The following is a 14,231-nucleotide window of genomic DNA, read 5'->3' on the forward strand; positions in this document are numbered from 1 at the left end:
CACATATTTGACTAGATGATAATGCACAGCATCTCTCTTTATATGCTTTCTGCTGTACAGTCAAACAGCCCATCCTGACACACGTTTGTTTATGCAAATCAATCAACCCAGGTTTGTTCTTTTGTGAGAACACCCATCAAATCTATTTGTCCAAAAAACAGTGGAGAGACATGAATTATGTGCTTACCTTCTGAGGAATGTTATAAGCTGACTATACAAAGTCTTTGAAGTATTTAAGTTTGGACTTCCTAAAGTCTGGAAACATGCCTTCAGTACCTCAAAACCATTCAACACATCTGCCACTTCTGGGAATGTCAATGCCATTTATTGTTTCATAAAGGCATATTGGCACCATAATAACTGTTAACTGAAATACTACAGTTCAAACTGAATATTTTGTCATAGATGAAGACTAAGATGATGGTGTATTATTATCACAACTTTTATTTGCAAGTGGTTCAAAAAAGTATACTATATACTTATGACATTCACTCAAGTCAAAAGACTCTGCCAGTGCTTCAAAATTTGTTTGTGCAGGATCATAAAGCAGAACAAACTGAAAGAATGCTCTGAAGTGTTCAAAAAGCTTTAAATAAAACATGCAATTGATGCCTGCATACCTTGCCTTTGCAGAGTAAAGTCCTATCCACCTCCCACAATAAAGTTGCACAAACTTTAGTTGAACTTTTGATAATTAGAAACCACCAGAATTGTGAGTACAGCTGCACACCCAATAGTGGACTGTCTTACAGATTCACTACTTAGTTTTCAGTAACAAATATTCAGCCTGTCAACAGATGTTGAAGGTACCGTTTACCTCTTGTAATTCTGATCCTTATCCATTTAATCATCATTGTCCTGCTCAGTGAATACAGATCTGATACTGCAGGTGTTAAACTGTGCCTTGCTCAAGAAATGCAGGTTTATTAAGACTCACTATAGTGCAATTGTACATGTCACCCTACTTTGATAATACTGGGTCTCATGAAAATCAGGTGCAAGGATAAGAGGGACATGGGCAGGTACAGAAACAAGGAAGGTTTATACTTCTGCCACTTTGGCTTCTTGTGCTATAAATTACCAGACACACATGATTAGATATATATTTTTGAAATTATGATGATGAAAAATGGGGGAAGCTCAAAAAACAAGGGGACACTGGAATTTTGGATGCAGATCTTTAAGAATTAATAATAACCATGCAGAATATTATATTCATAAAAACAGCAAAAAGTATTCTAAGAACTATGCCTACACGGTATTAGAGAGAGAAGATTCTGCAGGGATGACTGCAATTAGGGATGCAAACCATAGGCAAGAGGGGGCTGGAATTTATTGGAGAAAACTGGCAAAGGAACCAAGGCATTGGGAGCAAATAATTAGAGAGGGAATGGTAATAGAATGGGAGGCAGCTAAGAATTTATTGGACTGCAGGCTAAAGATTGACTTTGCTATCAAGGAATGATATCAAAGCATAGGCAAAGAGAAAGAAATAGGGGGACCCTAAGGGAAAGACCAGCACTGGTAGAGTTTTTAATAGAATCTGGAACAGAAGCTGCAGTTAAAAAATGGGTAATTAGTAGAACATAAAAAATATTGCATGTTAAGTATAAGAATCAAAAAGAAGAGGTTAGCAAGGAATTATAGGTTTCTGCTTGTGCTATGTATAGGAACCTTAACTGTGTAGCTCTGAAATACCCCTTCAAATAGGGTACTCCCAAAGCACCAAAGCACCTTGCTCAAATGGAAGAATCAGCTTATCCTACTTGACTCTTGCCATCTTCCCTTCCCAGATAAAATCCTGCAGCTCTTGATTGTTATCCAAAACTCCTCTGGTTGATAAAAAAAAAATGCCTGACCTGTGTATAAAACTAAAGGGACTAAAACATTTAAATTGCTTGTAACTTGCTATCCATATCTATGTAACCGTTCTTCCCATTTCTCAGCTTTTGTATTATCTTTTGTTAGTCTGTTCCCACATATCCTTAGCTGCCACACTAGAATGCTTTTTAATCCATACTGCTAAGTACTTCATTTCAGCATATCCCCTTGAATCTGGATATTGCTGAACCATTTTTTGTGTGGTTACATAATTTACAGCTATTGTATTTGCTTAAGCTTTATTAATTTTGTATCTTGAAAAGATTTGAAACTGCCTCAAAATGTTCCACAACACTGTAATATCCTTTTCTGGTTTTATCAGGTATAAAATAATATCATCTACAAATACAGCCAGCTCAGTTTATAATGCCAAACGTTTAGATGCTCCTTTGGATAAGGACAAATTGTTTGTTTCCCCTTATTGCTGAAATTTTAAAGAAATTAGAGGAAAGTGGAAATACTAGGGTTTAAGTAGCTCGCTCTTTCCCAATCCAGAGCTTGAGGGACTATCCCTCTGTGTCACATCCCTTTTTTGATAAAATTAGAAAAAACTTCCTATGAAAAGGTTAAAAGAAAAATCTTCCAAAAAATGACAAGACAAGCCTAAGTTTGATTTCCAAATTTTCAAAGGATCCTTCTCATACAAAGGGTTCTGGTTTCTGACTTTCTGCCTCTACTTTGTCCCCCACCTTAGACTTCCCCCTCCCTGCTGATAATTGCATTTGAGCTATCATAAGAAATGGATACAGATTTCAATGGAATTTCCCCTTCACATACCTTCTAGAATTCCTCCAATCCCTTTAAGCCAACATCTTACTCTCCCAGTCAGTCTGGCAACTTCAGATGAGAAATAATAGAACCTGTCCCTTAGCTTCATAAATGAAAATGATTCACTTCAAGGCTTTTCATTGCTGCAAGAAAATAAGGGACTTCTTGATTGTCCAATCTTATCATAGTGCACTTATTTATCTTTTCTTATGTGATACTGTGTTTAGTAACATATCTTGTAAGATGCATCTCATGCTTAGAGAAAAAGATTTTCCAGGATCATGAACAACTCATTTGCTGCAGTGGAATTCTGGAATACTCTCTAACGTTTGATGACTTCCCAGAGTCTTTTGATAAAGTTGTATCCTCATAGTTTAAGCAAGTGTTTATATCTCAAGAGGTCAAGTGTTAGTGTTACCAAGGAAATATAAATGGTAAAATGGCACTAAATAATCTTGGCAATGGTACATTCATTAGTCTCTAGGTCTTTAAATGTATTTTTTAAATCGCATCAAACATGGTGGATGTAAAATATTTATAATGTTTTGAAAACAGCTTACACTATCTCATTAACAAATCAAGGTGCACATGTGATGTTAGTTAATTAATTAATAAAGCTGATGGAACTAGAGGACCTAAAATCAAACACATTAGCTAAATGAAAAAAAAAGATAGTTAAATCAACAGATTGAGGCAGCTGTAAGAAGATCTGAGTCCTTGAGTAGCGAGGACAAATTCAATGTCTGACAAAAGTACAGTGATGGTGTCATGTGAGAGATGAGGATCAAAGAGGATGTAAATCTTTTTAGAAAGGAGATACTGTATTAAGGTCCTAGAGCTGGGCATTCTGGCTTATCAATTGACTTTAGCAAGTTTTTTTTTTAAAGGAAAGAAAGGGGAGAATGGGTCTAAAGGAAGAAACACTAGATGTAGTAGTGTGTTGGGAAGATGGTTAATCCAGTTTTGAAGTCTTCACCATAGAAACTTGAACCTGGTGGGGGCTATTTGGATCTGTCAAGGAACTGGGCAGATTTTTATGGTCCTGATTTTTACAGCATCCATGCATTGTGTACTCTGTGTGAGAAAATGTTACAATAGACATTGGCCTTTTGTCTTCTGATTCTTTTTTACTTGTTGCATACAACAGGGTAGATAGTATTAAAAGTGGCTGGTTATTCTCTTTCCAGGATTCCCATGTTCTGCCTTTGGTTTAAGAGCTGAAGAATGTTAGAAGTCTTAAAGAGTGCGTGCTCTGCATTTGTGTAGTGCTGGGAAGGAACTATTTAGATAATAATTTGAGTAGGGTGTGTGTTAGAGTGGGCCAGGCAGTGTCAGGGTCTTGTTGCTAAAACTTGGACCAATAAGTGTAGGATATATCATTCTGGAGAATGTAGATTTGTTCAAAAGATTTGTTTCTGAAAAACAGAGAGAATGCTGGACGTTTATTTAACCAATAGAAAGTAATTTGTTAGTGGACAATGAGATTGGGTGGTAGTTCTGTAAAATGTTTATTGGACAAACGTACATCTAATAATTTTCACATTACTTGCCAGATGCCTTTTTAGCATAAGTCACATAGTCCAGCCTGGAAGAGTCCAGTGAAACTCCACTGAAATAATTTGTGGCGCACATCTATTCTTATGTTGACAGAATGAAGACCTTGTACTTGTTTTATTTGATAGACCTTTGGGAGGTGATTAGTGTTTAGCTTCTTAAAACATTTGCCTAATCAGTGTTTATCCAGTATATCATGTGATAAAAATGTGCCAATTGGATACATTAGTTAAGAACACAAAATCTTTGCACTTAGTTTCTCTGACACTCCCTTAACTTAGGAATAGCTTTCCTTTGCATATTTGCAAACTCCCATGTATTCAGTATAAGCATTTTTTAAAGAATAGATGGGTAATAGAATTATTAAGCATGTCACTTCTTCATATATGCTGTTAAATGTTCAGGATATTAAACACTTGATAACTGTATTGTGATAAGATGACAGTGCAAAAATACTAGATAAAGAACACGTTGTAGACTTTGAGTGGAATGAAACGTGGATGTAAGTGTGGTTAACTATATGGGTAGTCAGTGGCATGTAGTGGACAACACCACTCTTGAACTCCTGCACATAAGTGAAAACTAGAATATGCCTCTGGATTACATAAAGTAGTGAGTGTTGTGGAGTGTAAACAGACTTTTCAGCTAATATGTACGCAGGCAAAATTCTGGAATTTTAATATTCATTTCTCCACAATAAAAAAAATCATTAATGTGATTAGTGTGTGTGTGTGTGTGTGTGTGTGTGTGTGTGTGTGTGTGTGTGTGTATATATATATATATATATATATATATATATATATATATATATATATATATATATATAGCATAAATGCATTTTGCATATATGATTTCATTAGTAATGTATGACATTAGTCAACTGCCTAAACTGCAGTCTAATAGTATAGAATAATATCCTCCTAATTTTGTTTTGCTACATCCATGTTTATGAAGATTTGAAGAAATTTCATCTTTGACCACTGGTAAATCCAGTGTTGGTGAGCCATAATGTACATTTTTATGACTAAAGAATATTTTCACTTGAATATATCTTGAGTAGGAGAATATGTTGGAAAATCTTTCAACTTCTGATCCACTTTTCATAAACTAGTAATGCAGAAGACAGTTTCCAAGATTTGGGCACTGTGACCATCCACACTGGGCTTATTTCAGTGTTGAAATTTGATGGCAGAATTGCCAGAATTTCATCACCCAAGGAAGTGTTTTTTCCTTTAGTGATTTCATGATAATAAAAATGTCTAGTGTTATAATAATCTAAGCCATTTCCTTAGATTTAAAATAGGTGTAATAGTGAGATACATTAATTCCTCTGCTTATATTTCTGAAGTGCTCATTGAACACATTTGCTATAACCTTAGTGTCAGTTTGATTTACAAGTATCAGAATTAAATTTGAATTACCAGACTTCCTTTGTGAGTGTATGTAGTTCTTGTACAGGCATGATGCCCTTTGCTCTAGTACAATACTTATAACCATCTTGGTAGCTTATTTATTAAGGAAGATCTACTTTTAAATTCAAATGTCAGTGCAACATTGGCAGTTAATACTTTTAATAGAGTTGTGTATCCATAGTCTGTTTCTTTGCTGTCACACAGGAATTGCCAGATAACACACTTAAGGTTGTCCATTATCTTAACATAATGAAGCATGCCATAATTCTCCTTTTTATATCGGTATGACTTCCATTGTTAACTTGGTTTAATTGGAATGAAATCGCATAATGGTCCAACCTATCTAAGCATTCACACACCTTAATACTAACTAAATTTTCAACATTAGAAGTAACTAGTTCCAGTAAATTTCATCATTTTGTACCTTCTTCAATAACTTGTGTGAGCTGTGTTCAGTCCCCTGTCCTAAATTCAAGATAGTTCTGTATTAGTGTCCATGTTTGTGTTTAATATCATGTTGCACAATATTCTCCCTCTTCCCGCTCCATGGCACTGAAAGTGCCACCAGTCACACTTCAGTTTTGCCATATCTTTGGTTTTCATCATCACAATTATCTCACATGTCATTGACATGCTCATTTCATTGTACACAAGCATCAGGATAATACATTTCGCAAATCAAATTAATATGCTGATTACAATTAATATTATGGTACTGAAAGCAAAAAAATGCTAAAATACTTCTGTTTCACCCTGAGCATAGATTATTAAGCCAACCTATCCAAGAATCTTTAGACTGGTGTCCTCTTCGTTTCTCAGGTACCTCTTTGATAGATTTCATATGACTTCTGGTATATTTTCCATTATCTAGAATAGATGAATTGGATTCTCTCAAATTATCGATAGTATGATCATAGCTATTCTCATTAGGGCATAGTATATAATTATCAGTCAATGCATGGGTAAGGTCAATCTAATAACAAATGGCATAGCTTAATTTGAGCACCATAAGGGAAACTGGCTAGGTTTAAATTTGCCCACAATGGGAGCTAGCCTACTACACACCTATGAACCTATGAAGAGCATTCATGTCTGATGGATGTGCATGTTTCCTTTAAATGCCAGTATACACTCTGTCATCATTTTGTTGTGAAGTACTACAGTTATCACTGCTGTCTGCTCAGTGGTCACTTTATCATCGTTATCTTTTTCCTATTTTCTACATGTTGTCAGGATGACTCTCTTGATTCAGTGTCACTCTCCTACTGTCTTCGACAGTCATGTCTGCCTGCTGCAAGTATTCTCTCACACAATCTACCTACCTCTTTGGTGGATGCTGTTTCCTGTTTCTTCCTGTCTGTCCCAAATCATCTTCACAAGATTGTCATCTGCTTTTCTGCAGATGTGCCCAGATGACTGTTGAACCACTGTAATCTGTTCTCTTAGACTTTCTCTGCAATTGGACCTACTTCAGCTTCTGCTCTGAATTTTTTTATCTGTCTCACAGTTTGCATCCCACCCCTTGTCTTGGGCACTTCACCTCTAGTTTCCACAGCTGTTCTGTCTTTACTGACCAGGTCTCTTTACCATGCAGTACTACTGGCCTCTTCATTGTTTGGTACACCTTTTCAGCTTCTTTTGGCATTCTTCTGTCATGCACTACCCCTGACACTCTATGCCAGTTGGATGCAGCTCTTCCAATTTTAGCTTTGTCCTCATTCAGATTTCCCTTCTCCTTAACAACCCTTCCCAGGTACTTGACGCTGTTAACCTGTTTCACTGTGTTCCCTTCTATCTCTGTTTTCAGCCTCTTTTGGTTTCCTCCATTTTTAACCATTAAAACTGTTGTATATGTATTCAGTTTCATCCCATTTGCATTCAGCAAAGTACAGGGGAATGTAAATGTAATGCAAAACTGAAGTTCTTGCTCAGAGTCTGCCTGTAATGCCTCATCTTCTGCATACAGCACCTTTATTGATCTGTCCCTTCTGACCTGTTTGCTAATGTGGTCCATCACCAGTATGAACAGCAGTGGGCTCAGAGCTGAACCTTGATGCACACCCACTCCCAGTAGAAACCCATCTATGAGACAAACATGCTAATTGAGTCATTGGCTCCTTCCACTAATTCTGCCAGTGTTTCTGGAACTTTGAACCACTACAGGACTGCTCAAATCAGCTTTCTTGGGACCATCAGTGGCCAGTTTATCATTAACATCAACTGTAATGTTGGCTAAACTTTCTAACAGTTTTGACAGTTTTCTCAAATTCCCGATTTCTTTTGGAGCACCGAGAAAAATCTCAGGAGCAGAAGTCACACAGGTCTACATGATAGCTCTTTAAGTGCAGTAGAGTCCAAATCATGGTGATATATCCAAGAAGTTTATAACAAAACAAGCACATTTATCGTCTCTATCTTCTCCTCTTCATACATCAAAATCCCAGTTTTGAATATTGTAAATACTAATATGAGACAAAGTAGTGTTGCAAATATTATAAATAGTTTTTTTGTAAAAAGACCCCTCTTGCTTTAAGTATTATACAGTGTTCAAATGTTAACCCTGAATATTACCTTTTTTAATGCTTCTTTACCTCACAAAGGGATGTTGTGATGCAATTTGCTTGCTGTTCCTTTTGAGCATGAGTCATGGCTGGAAAGATCCATTTGACCAGCCTACCAACTGAGTTATGAAATTGCAAAAAAAAAAAAAAACTTCTCTTTATTCTCTTTATCAGCCTGTCTTACAAATTAAATTCATCCTTGTGGAAATTCATTAACCTGCCTATCCAAAGGAACAACATGCTCTGTATAACAACTCCCAGACCAATTAGCTGGAAACCAAGGGTAAGCATGCTTTACACATATGTAGCAATAGTCTTAGTATTATTATCACTTGAACTTCATGCCCTCCTGAATGCATCTTTCTAGTAAGATTATTCAGACTACATACTGACTCAATACAGTATGTCTTATTGTAACACTCGTAGCTTTTTGAGACTTTAGTTAATTGTAAAAAGAAAATTTGATTATAATTACTTGCATTATGCCATGCGACATTGCCACTAGCCGGTGAGTCACCTATTTAGTTCCAGGTGCCATTTTATAAAAGCAGAGAAGGCTATTTGGGAGATTTCAGAAGGGGGTAGAGAGAGAGATAAGCACACACCCAATAGTTCAATACATTTGCAGCACTGGCATAAGTCACCTAGGCTCCTGTAAAATTATTACATTTTGGATGACAATTTGCAGTATCTTTCTTGGTACAACTTTTTTTGCAGTATGTTTCTTGGTATGTAATTTTTATGACATCAGTGGATTAATCTGTATCTAAATGAATAATGTAGATGTCCATCAGTGTTACATTGCATACTATCCTACAGCTGCTGCTTGAGATACAAGGCCATAGTCAGTACATTTTATGGGTAGAAAAAAATGCATTTGTTGTCCACAGAGTAATTTGTAGTTGCAACATGAAAACTCTGGGCAAGTTTAGAGAGGATGGCTTCAATCTCATTCTTGGTCATTTTTAAAAGCTCAGGAAGTTTCAGTTATATGAACACTTGTCTCCGCTCAAAGAGTGAAAGAAAAGCATTGACCAACTCCAGCAGATGCCACTCGCAAATTATTTTGGAAGCATAAATCAAAAGAATGTGGATCAGTAACCATTGAATAAGGATCCATTTCCAAGACATCTGATTGCTAACAATGTCAGAAATCAAAGTGAGAAGCTTTTGCAGGCTATGGCTGTTGGCTTGACAATTAAGTCTCAGAATCTGCAAGGTGTTGCCATTTGAAATATCATAAAAAAATCACCACATGAAAAGATGATTGAGATTAGCAGGAATAGCACATAGAGAAGTGAAGGTCTCTTCAAGGCTGTGGAATTATAAGTAACTTTTGCCAACACTCATGGCTCCACTTCTGGCAAAGGTTCTCTTTTTGGATCTTTCAGACTTAGGATGGATGTCCAAGACACAGAATAATAGTTGGGCAATGTAGACTGGATCTCTCCGTTGTGATTATAGTCAGTTTTATCTGTAAAAAGATCTGAGCTACAGCAGTTTCGTAATTGCTGCAAAACAAAAACTTAATCCGGATATGAAATGTTAGCATCATCACTTAACTGTAGTTCCTGAGTGGAAAGGGGAGGGGTTGTAGGCATTCGCATGGGTTTCCTCCACTAACATTTTATGGGGGCTACATTTTTTTTTAATTCTGATTATGAATTTCTAATAATCAATACAAAAGGTAGGCCATCTCTCTACATAAGTTTAGTCCTTTCACATACTTTTCCTCATCTGATCTTAATATTCTTGTCTAGTCTTCCTACAATTCCTGAAGCTTGAAGTCTGTAGAATTAAACTGTATAGTAATCTAAAGCACTTTACAAATCTTTTCTCCACTATAACTTTAACAGCAAATGATCCTTTTTTCCATATGACTTTCTTTTATTGCCCGTTTATTCTACTGCATTAATTGAGTTTTCTTCTAAATGACTATAAACTCTGTCAACATCATTTCCCATGTATAGTTTATACATCGTTGGAAGACAAGTTATTGGTCTATAATTTTTTGGGTAGCTTGCAGGTTCACTCTTAGGTAAGAGCATTGTTTTTCCTGTTGTTAACCAGTGCGGTGTCTATTCAGGGTGCACATATAAATAGTTCTTACTCATGGCTAAATCCTCATGCAAAGATGTTAATACTTTAAGCCAAAAATTAGGTACTGCATTTGGGCCTGGGGTTTCCCAGAGGCTTTTCTTAACTTTGTTTCAATCTCTCTGGCTGTTACTTCATCCCATTTCATATCTTGTACCTTTAATCCTCTTATTCTTTCTTTTACTTCTATCCATTTACCATCTTTGTTCCACAGGATCTTCATAGATACTTCTCCAAAATATATCTATTTCTTCTTTTTTGGTGGCCTTACAATTCCTTTTACCCTTTTTCCCAATTCTGTCCAAAATTTTTGTGGATCATCAGTAAATTGCTTATTTTGTACTTTTCCTTTATATTTATCTTTGTATCTTCTAAGTCTTTCTGCTGTGCTGAAATATTTAGTTTATTTGCAATAGTACATGATAGATCCTGGTCTGTTCTAATAGTGCGCATTGCTTTCATCACATCTATCTTTCTTAGTATTTTTGTTGATCTGTTCCCTCTTCTATAGTTTTCTAACAGTGACACTTCTTGTCTTAGCTGCTTTATAGTATTCTCTATTCAATATTTCCATGATGGTATTCACTTTCATCCCTTCCTTTCCCTTGCTAACCTGTGTTCCTGTGGTAGAATTTTATCAGTTATTAATTTAGCAGCACAGTAATATATTCTGTTTACATCTGCTATATCGCATGGGTCTCTATGGACAGTCCTAATTACTGTGTTCATTTGTTTTATCAAGCTTCTGACTTTTGGGGCTTTATTAACCTTCTGCAGTCTATTTCTCTCATTGATCTTGATATATCTGTCTTTGTCTATTAAATCAAGGAACTCTTCTCTTAACTCGTTTTCTTCCAAACTGAGGGCACATCCCTTTTTTCTCTGTTTCCTGCGGGCATTCTATAGAAGATTCTATACCATCTTCCTGTGGCACAACTTCATCCTGTGCCATCTGTTGCTCTATCTTATGGGAACTCACTGGCCTCTCACTCCTCAACATTGACTGCATCAGAGTTTCCACAGTTTCCTGTTCCTTTCCTTGCTGTCTAGCTTCAAGTGAACATTTATACTGGCTTCCTGTGGAAGGCTCCAAAATATCTTCATATGGCACCTGACTGATTACTTCCTGTTCCACTGGTTTCCTCTTAATTTGGATATCCATTGCTCTATCCTGTTGTGGTGCTTTCTGCATACGATTTTCTACACTGAATCCTTCTCTTTGCAGCTGTTCCATTACCTTAATTTCTATTTCTTTGACTTCTCCATTACTAATCTCTTTTTCTACTATTCCTCTTAGTTTTCTTATTTTTTGTATTGTAAAGTTTTCCATATCCGGATTCCTTTGCCTATATTTTTCTTCAAATATCATTGGTGCTGCTCTTTTTATATTGGTTAGTTTTGCTTTCTCCTTTGCATAAATACCATACCATATTAAATCTCTTTTCCTTTCCACGTCCATATTTCTTCTTCACATGTCTCCTGATCTTCTTGCTTTTCCTTATTCTGGGGACTTACTCAATCATGCTGTGATGTAGTCTGTGTTAGACCTTCTGCATTAAATCCTTCACTTCACAGGCACTCCTTAACTTCAACTTCTATTTCTTTAACTTCTGCTTTACTAATCTTCTTTTCCACATTACTTCTTTGTGCTATTAATTTTTTATTGCGAAATTTTCCATATCTGGATGCTTTTGCCTGTATTTCTCTTCAAATATATTTGAGATTGCTTTCTCTGTATTAGTTAACTTGGCTTGGCATACTTGGCATAAATGTTGCACCATATGAAATCTCTCTCTTTCCCATGTCCGTATTTCTTTTTTATATTTTTCAAGTATCTCTAGGTTTTGTTTTTTTTTATTTTCGCACTTCATCATATGCTTCTTTTTTCCAAACAGATGAACGTTTCTTGATCTATATACTGTTTTTCAAAAATCTGTTGTATTAATAAATGCAATTTTTTATTTGAAGCTTCTGACAGTTTTTCTTGTGGAAGTATTTTTCTTTCCTCTAATTTCTCTCTTAATCATTTTCTATATCTTGTGTCTGGAAATTCTGGGATTTTTACATAATAGTAACACCACATAATTTCTTTCTTATCCTCAATAGTCCACTCTATCATCTTTATGGCTCTTCTTTGGCCAATCAATTTTTGTGATTTTTGTGGACTACTATTTCTTTCTACAACAGGGGGGCCATCTTCCCCCTGGGCCTGGTCTGGCCCCATTGTAGGAATGTTTCTGTATTTTATGGATTCTACACTGTCATTTTTTCCAGTCCTGGTATCAGTGCACCTACCAGGATTGGACACTTTTTTACTCTGGGTCCTGTGCACCCAGCTATCTTTTTTTTGTTTTTGACTTCTGTCCATGATGTATGCTATATGAATACAGTTTATATATCAACGTCGCCTTGGTGAGATTTTGTGAAAAACAGGGTCCACCTTATGAAGTTACTCACCAAGACTTGAGACTTGGGGATAAATTTAATTTCAGCACTACTACTCTCCTTTGCTTGCTGACTCTTCATCGCTCCAGGTGGGGCTCACCCCCCCCACCTCACCGAATAAGTGAAAAAGATGAGTAGTTGTATTTCACCGGTGGCTGAGGCCTCCCACTTATTCTCCACCTCTCATGTTTCTTCACTTTAAATATTTCCTGTATGAGAAAGGAGATGGCAAGTATAGTTTAAGTAAGGTAAAAACATGTATAGTGCCACTACCTGCAGTCTGGTAGGTGCCAAAAAGACTGGTGCCAGTTGATATAAGTCTGCTTAATATTTCTGAGCTCAAAGCTCCAAATGGGATGCAGTTTGCTTGGCAGTCCAATCAGCTAATGCATTCCCTTAAGTGACATGGATATCAAGGTGATGGGCAACACATTTAACCTTGTTATAGTTCTTGGATAAAGTAGTGCATCTTACAAATGTTAGAGAAAAAATTTCAATTTGATTCCCAGGTGAAGTAAGAAAATCTTGCTCATGCCACAAAGTCCCTTTATCGTGCACTACTCCAAAAGTATATTTAGAATCTGTAAAGATGTTTGCTGACTTGTCCTTTGCCAGTTTGCATGCTTCTTTCAGCAAGTAATTTAGCAGTCTGAGCTAAGACTTCCTGTTAATTGTCCAAAAAGAAGATTGTGTCCACAATAGAAGATCCTGTGCTTCTGAGTCAGTAGTATTAACAGAGTTTTAATTCATTCATGTTAGATCAGGGTTTTTCATTGTACAGCAGTTATTAGACATTTAGACAGGCTAAAGAATAAAGCCTAGAAATGGTGGTTTATTTATGCATACATTTTGGAAAGCAGAAACAAAGAATCTTCCACTGAATGTTGACCTTGCTGAAATAACAGTTTGTCAAGGGAAGATTGCAGAGAGTTCTTGTTATGTACTTTCTCAAGGAAAGAAGAGATAAGTTAAGCTGATAAAGAAGACGTAGACTGAGAATCAAGGCTAGGGGTGTGGATATAGTCAACAGAGGAAAATTACTGAAATAGAGAATATAATATGCTGTGTTTAGGATAGCAGGGCAGTTAAGGTTAATAAGTTTGTTCCACCTGTTACTTCAAAAAAGATGTCTAACACTCGAGCACGAGTACAGAAAACAGGTTATCTAGAGACTGTCAATTTATGTTGTTCAGGACAATCAGAATATGATGTGCAGCAATTTGAATCGTTTATCACTGCTAATTAAGACAGTATTTCGGATATTGTAAACATATAATAAAACCTTATTAAATGAACTACAGTGTTTGGAGAATTCATGCTGAACAGTGAACAAGAGTTGGTTTATAAGGGAGATACTGGCACCTATTGAAGCAGGAGTTTTGAGTAATTAAGGCTTTCATTTCTCAGTCTTGTATGCAATGTTTCTAGCTAATTAAAGTACAGTACTGCATTTTCAAATCTTAAATTCACAACAGAAAAGACAAAGAAAGTGCTTTGAATAATAAAGAATGTA

This window comes from Protopterus annectens, chromosome 4.part1 (assembly GCF_019279795.1).
Source record: "Protopterus annectens isolate FY-2018-M chromosome 4.part1, PAN1.0, whole genome shotgun sequence".
Lineage (NCBI taxonomy): Eukaryota > Metazoa > Chordata > Ceratodontiformes > Protopteridae > Protopterus > Protopterus annectens.